The sequence below is a fragment of the Dromiciops gliroides genome, chromosome 3 (genome assembly GCF_019393635.1).
Source record: "Dromiciops gliroides isolate mDroGli1 chromosome 3, mDroGli1.pri, whole genome shotgun sequence".
Classification (NCBI taxonomy): Eukaryota; Metazoa; Chordata; class Mammalia; order Microbiotheria; family Microbiotheriidae; genus Dromiciops; species Dromiciops gliroides.
Window position 1 is genome coordinate 395,346,250 of NC_057863.1, and position 6,583 is coordinate 395,352,832.

Below are 6,583 nucleotides of genomic sequence, written 5' to 3' on the forward strand. Positions count from 1 at the left end.
AAAAAAGTAAACAGTTTGAAAAGGCCAATGGAAAAGGAGATATGAAAACTCTCTGAAGAAAATAATTGCCTAAGAATTAGGATTGAACAAATGGAAGCTAGTGACTTTATGAGAAACCAAGACACAGTAAAGAAAATCCAAATGAATAAAAAAAATAGAGGGCAATATGAAATATCTCCTTGGAATAACAGCTGACCTGGAAAATAGATGCAGGAGAGATAATTTGAAAATTATTGAATTACCTGAAAACCATGACCAATATAAGAGCCTAGACATCATCTTCCAAGAAATTTCGGGGAAAATTGACCTTATATTCTAGAAGCAGAAGGTAAAATAGAAATTGAAAGAATCCACCAATCACCTCCTGAAAGAGATCCCAAAAGCAAAACATCCAGACATATTACAGCCAAATTCCAGAGCTCCCAGGTCAAGGAGAAAATATTGCAAGCTGCTAGAAAGAAACAATTCAAAAACAAGGTCTAGCAGCTTCTACATTGAAGGACGGGAGGGCATGGAATATGATATTCCAAAGGGCAAAGGAACTGGGACTACAGCCAAGAATCATGTATGCAACAAAACTAATGATAATCTTACAGAGGAAAAAATGGGACTTCAATGAAAAAGAGGACTTTCAGGCATTTGGGATGAAAACACCTGAACTGAATGGAAAATTGGACTTTCAAATACAAGACCCTGGAGAAGCATAAAAAGGTGAACAAGAAAAAGAAATCATGAGGGATATTCAAAGATTAAACTGTTTACATTCCTACATGGGAAGATAATACTTCTAACTTCTAAGAACTTTCCTAGTAAGGAATACACAGAGGATACAGGTCTGAACTGAATATGAAGGGATGATATCTGTAAAGCATTATTTTTTCTTTATTCTTGTTCTTTTTGGGGCAAACATGGTGAGGTGGCTTATGTTCGGGGCCCAATTTGGGCTGGGACCTCCTCCGTCCAAAGCTGGTGCTTTTTCCACTGTGCCAACTAGCTAACCCATGATGACATCTTTAAAATAGGATTGAGGGGTAGGAGGAATAGACTGAGGGAGGGGGAATTGGAGAGTTGGACTGGGGAAAGGTAGTTCACATGAAGGAAACAAGAAAAAAGCTTATTGGGGGAGGGGAATAGGGGGAAGGAGTGAAGAAGTGACTGAACCTTACTATCATCAGAATTGGCTCAAAGAGGGAATAACATATATACTCAAGTGGGTATAGTAATATATTTTTACTCTGAGGGAAAGTAAGAGGGGAAGGAGATGGGGGGTCAGAAGAGGGGAAATATCTAAATGTTTAGTGTGTTACTACTTAAAAACCACTATTAAGGTTAGTTTCTTCTCATTTTTGGTTTTTAATTTTTATAATTACAGGATTTTGGACAAAAGTTTGTTATATTGTTTTTAACATAATAAATGCTAAGACACAATATATATGGTACTTTAAATTTCCACACAAAGATGTGCAACTTCAATATTATATACCACTTTTAATGCAGCAGATATTAAATACCGCTAGACTGACAAACAGTAGATTGATGGCTAGATAGATGGATGGATGGATGGATAGACATAGATAAGCATGCAATTCTTCTGCTTATTTTTGAAAGTGCTGCACAGAAAACTGTGCCATAATACTATTCCAATTTATGGTGATAGTGCCATATTGTGACTTAAGTGATTATGTATTTATGAAATCCCTCCTATATATCAGGAACTGTCCTAGGTTTTAGGTTTGCAGAAACAAAAGTGAGGTAATTCCTGTCCTCACAGCACTGATGTTCCTAGGGCAAGGTTGAAATATATAATTCCATGATGCAGTTACTGCTGGAGCTATTTAATGACTCTAGCAAAGTGGTATATTAGTTAATGTTTAACAATTGTCTATCCTAAAAAAAACAAAGCAGACAAGAATGACTTTAAAAAAATAATCTCCATTATTCTCACTTTCTTACGTCTGGTGTGTCAATAAAACAATTCATTCCCTGATTTGTAGCATTCTCTAAGGTGTAAATGTTCCTGATGAAAATTTTACAGTTAACTCTATAGAACTAGCTCTGTCACACCCCTGGCAGAGATCCTTTCCAAGGTTTCAGGTACAGCAATTTATGAGTATGGATTCCAAATTCTTCACTTATAACTTGGAGATAAAATTTTGAGAGCCAAAGACTGTTCTGGGTCCTAATGACATTTAGGATATTTGAGGGAGGAGTAGTGAATGTGATCGAATAAACAATGAAGGTGTAAAGTGTTTGAAAGAAGAAGAAAGAGGAAGAACAGGCCTCAACTGTGTGTCTTAATGTAGGAATGGGGCCTAATGCTCTGGACTACCAAATGGTAGGTGCTCTTGTGACACTTTGACAGACCCTATTGGCTCTGCCCTTTGTTAAGTAGTCTCCTTTAGCTAGAAGGGCAATCAGACTTTTATTTCTCCCAGGTAGAATGGAGAAACAATTCTATGTAGTCTCAACTTACGCTCTGCCCCCGCTCCCAGATTTCTCTAGCACCCATCACACAAATAGCTTCTAATATCACCTCACTTGAATAAACTGTATTAAATAATTTGTGCTTAATTCACTGCCAGTAGAGGCAAATTTGCTGAGAGAATCTTGTTTTTGCTGAGTTTGATTTGAATGATATTTTCCTTGAAAAAGTAGTTGTATTTTTGCAGAAGGTGTACTTGAAAATATATAATTTTGGCCATTGCTTTGTGAGTCTGACAGTTTGGCCTCTGGATGAAAGATTTTAACCTTGATTACATGGGCAATAAAGGGATGTTTAAGGATTGTGAGCAGAATAATGTAGTGACAAGATCTGGACTTTGCAAAGGGAAGATTAATGTCAGCCATGTGAGTATTGGATTGGAGAGGGCAGAACCTAGAGTTAGAAAGGCCAGTTAAGGGATGATTTCTGTAGTACTAGAGAGCCATAAAGAGCTGTATCAAGGCGACATAGCATAGTGGATTGAGAGTTGGAATCAAAGTAAGGGGTATATGGCTTTAAATCTTGCCTCTGAAATATAAATCCTATGTGAGCTTGAGCAAGCAATTTAACTTCTCAGTTTCCTATATTAATGAAATTCAAGTCTTTTTTATTTCTTTTTCTTTCTTTTTTCCTTTTTTCCTCTCTTTCCTTCCTTCCTTCCTTTCTACTTTGGAAAAGACTTATTAATCTGTACAATTTAGTTTTGATAAACAACTGTTACTTGTAACAGTTAATTCAGGATTTTCATTGCAACAGGATTTCCCCACACATCAGAATCCAGAAGCTATATGATGCCTTTTCTCCAGCTGTTATTTTATGCTTTTCTTTCTGATCCCCCAACACATAAATAAGTGTCAAAATAGCTATTAACAGTTAAAGCAATCATATGACTCTTCATAACATTAAATAAATAGCCTTTGAGATTCTTAGAGAAACTGCCATCATTTAAGAAAAAAAAACACAATGTTGGTTTTAAAATGTGCTAGGTCCAATAAGAACAAGTCACAATGAACTCACTAATTTGATATCCCTCTAGAAATAAAGTAGGGGGTGGAAAACAAAACTTGACCACCACTCTCAGACACTGCATAATAAAGCATGCAAAAATCATGCAAAAGTGCCATGATTCTAAAACTTCAGTTAAGCAACTGATTTATTAATTGAATCAAATTAAAAATTACATCACAATTGTGTTATTTCACTGTTAGGTTAGAGGTATCATCAGACAAATTCTGGTGACTATAAACAGGCCTCAGTCACACTGCATCTTGAGATTTTTGTTAAGTACTTTAAAAAGAATCTTTAACATCAGCTTCCTAGAAAAGCTGTAAGAACATGCTGTTAAACCTGCAATGAAATTCATCAGGAATGGATCTATTATAGCTCTCAGGGTTTCTAGGAGTTATACAAAGCAATCAAATAGTCAGACAAAAGCATTTAACCAAAAGGAGACTAAAATGTAGACAGACAGCTTCACAAAAAATATTTGTTGGATGGATTAAAAAATACATGATGAATGTAGCTCATAAAATTGAGTGCACTTAGTAATGCACACCCATTTTATGTTACACAAAAGACTGAAGGGTGCAATTTGTGTATGCTTATGGTAAACATTTTTACTGGGAGAACTTGAGTGTTTTCTTATAAATGTTCATTGCCATGATACAAAACAAATATATTCAACCTGCAAGGCCCCCACAATAGCAGTTAAAATTTATTTAAGAAAGATGACATTATCTGATCAAAAATACAAAAAAAAATAGACCTTCTCAGAGTTTATAACAGAACAATATCTTTCATAAATTCCTCCGTGGCTTTCTTCCCTGTATGATTGCCTTACTCCTTTATTCTGATTCTGTCTCCCATAGCTTAGGGATTTGAATGATCTTTTCAACAAGTTCTTGAAAGGCACATTGTACACCATCACAGTTTTTGTACTATCCTCTATAATTAAAACAGCATGCTTCTGTGCAAATTTCAGCTCTTCATTTCTATCAACCTCATGGTTTTCTTCATCAAATTTGTTTCTAGCTAGCATTTTACTATGTCATTTCTCATGCAGTATGATTTCAATTCATTTAATCAATTATCCAACCTAAAACATTGTCTCTTCTTGTGACACCTTGTGCAAATATGTAATAGCTAGATGTCAGTATTCCAAAGCGCTTCTGAACTGTAGTATTCCATTGCCAGCTTAGTTTTATTTCCATCAACTGATATAGTCTTCACCTTGAAGTCAACAGCAATTGTTGCTGCAAACTCTGGATCAGAAGTATCATCTATAAATCTCAAGAAGGTTGGATTTGCGCACCCCATTCTCCCCAAGGATTAGCATCTTCAGTATGGTTAGCACATCTTCATCCATTCTGGTCCCTGGTTGCAGTTATTTAACCAGCTGACTACTTCACTCCAGTGTTTCCCCTTCTCTCTCAAATCTGGAATAAAAAAAAATAAAAGTTGAAATATAATAGTGGAAATGGATAGAACGAAATACATTATGGATTTAATATGGAAGTAAAATGAAAAGATTTGAGAATTGTTTTGATATAAGATTTGAGGAACAGAAAAGAATGAAAAATTGCATTGAGATTTAGAGTGCATGCATTTCAATGAATAGTATTGCCACTGACACAAATATGTTATTTGTAGTAACAAAAATTTTGAGGATAAAATGAATAGTATAAATAAGAATCATATATATGTATATGTGTGTGTGTGTATTTATGTATGTGTCTATGAAACTAGCAAGGTAATAGTTTCAAATACACTAAATAAAACTCATAAGAAGCATACATTTGCATAGAGGACCTCATTTTTATTTGTTGATTAAAACTTAGGGACTTATATTAGGGAACTTTCTGTTGTATTGTGTCCAGTTACCATATATACTTGAAATTAATAAAAGTGGTTTCTTTAAAAATCATCTATAATTCACGTTTTCCCAGTAATTCAGTTTAGCCTTCTTCTCAATTGCTTGTAATTAATGTGTTTTCATTCTAATGTTGAGAGAGTGAAGAGTAGATATTCTCATGCCTTTCCCATCTTCATTTTTTCAAGTTGTTTTTTTTTTGTTGTTGTTTTTGTTTTTTTGTTTTGTTTTGTTTTTGCTATACTCTAAAATTCTTTTCCAGTTCCAAAACCTGAGAGATCATGATGTCAAAGACTCATATTATCAAGATTGGTTCTAGACATTTAACAAGCATAACAGTGATGCATTGGTAGATTGTGAAGAGTCAATATCTGGTCTTACTGCTGTGTTCATAAGATCATGCATTGAGAGCTATAAGGGACCTCAGAGGCTATCTAATCTAGTGCCATGATTTTATAGATAAGGAAATTAAAACCAAGAGAGAAATAAAACTGGGTTTTATTTCAGTTTAATATCCCTAGCACTAAACACAGTTTCTAAAATGCACCCATTTCCACAAATGGACATAAGCATACAGACTGTTCTTTCTTTATGTAAATACATAGATACATACATAGATACATACACACATACACACATATTCAATTTTATATAAAGGATTCTGAATGAAATCCAGTTTCCAAAAAAAATCAGCTATGTTAACTTCACTCTACACCACTTGGCTTTCTCTCTCTGTTCCTGCTGATTTAGGTGCTCCATATCCTCTTCCTCTCAACTGACCCCCTCCAAAGGAAAAAAAAAAAAAACCTTCTAAGTGAAAGCAGAAGAACTGAGGCATGGAGAGACTTCTAACACTGTGAATTATGGACTTGGCTTGAGACTTCTAGGCCTAAGAGAGAACTCTTTTCCTGCTTCACCTACCCACCTGCATGTCAGGTGCCATGTTTGTCTTCTGCTTTTCTTTGCTTGAGTACCATGTGTCCATATCTGGCTCTGCATGTTGCCCATCCTTTTCTGTCTGTGTCTATATCTGTCCTCCACATGTCTGCCCTGCATGTTCTTTCTCTCCATTCCAGTCAGTGTTAAGGGCTAAAATTCTAGCTAAACTGTCTAAAATATCTAATGAGTGGTCGCCAATAAATTATAAGCTTTAGCAAGAGTTAGACTTTTAAGCATTTATTAAGGAGAATAAGAATTTGGTAAAGAGAGAGAGAAAGGCCCAGATTCCTATC

General features: G+C 35.1%; 1 pseudogene; it reads right to left on the reverse strand.

Annotated features, from left to right (window-relative positions):
- Positions 1 to 4,223: 4,223 nt before the first annotated feature.
- LOC122747669 lies at positions 4,224 to 4,847 on the reverse strand (annotated as a pseudogene).
- Between the last annotated feature and the right edge of the window lie 1,736 nt (positions 4,848 to 6,583).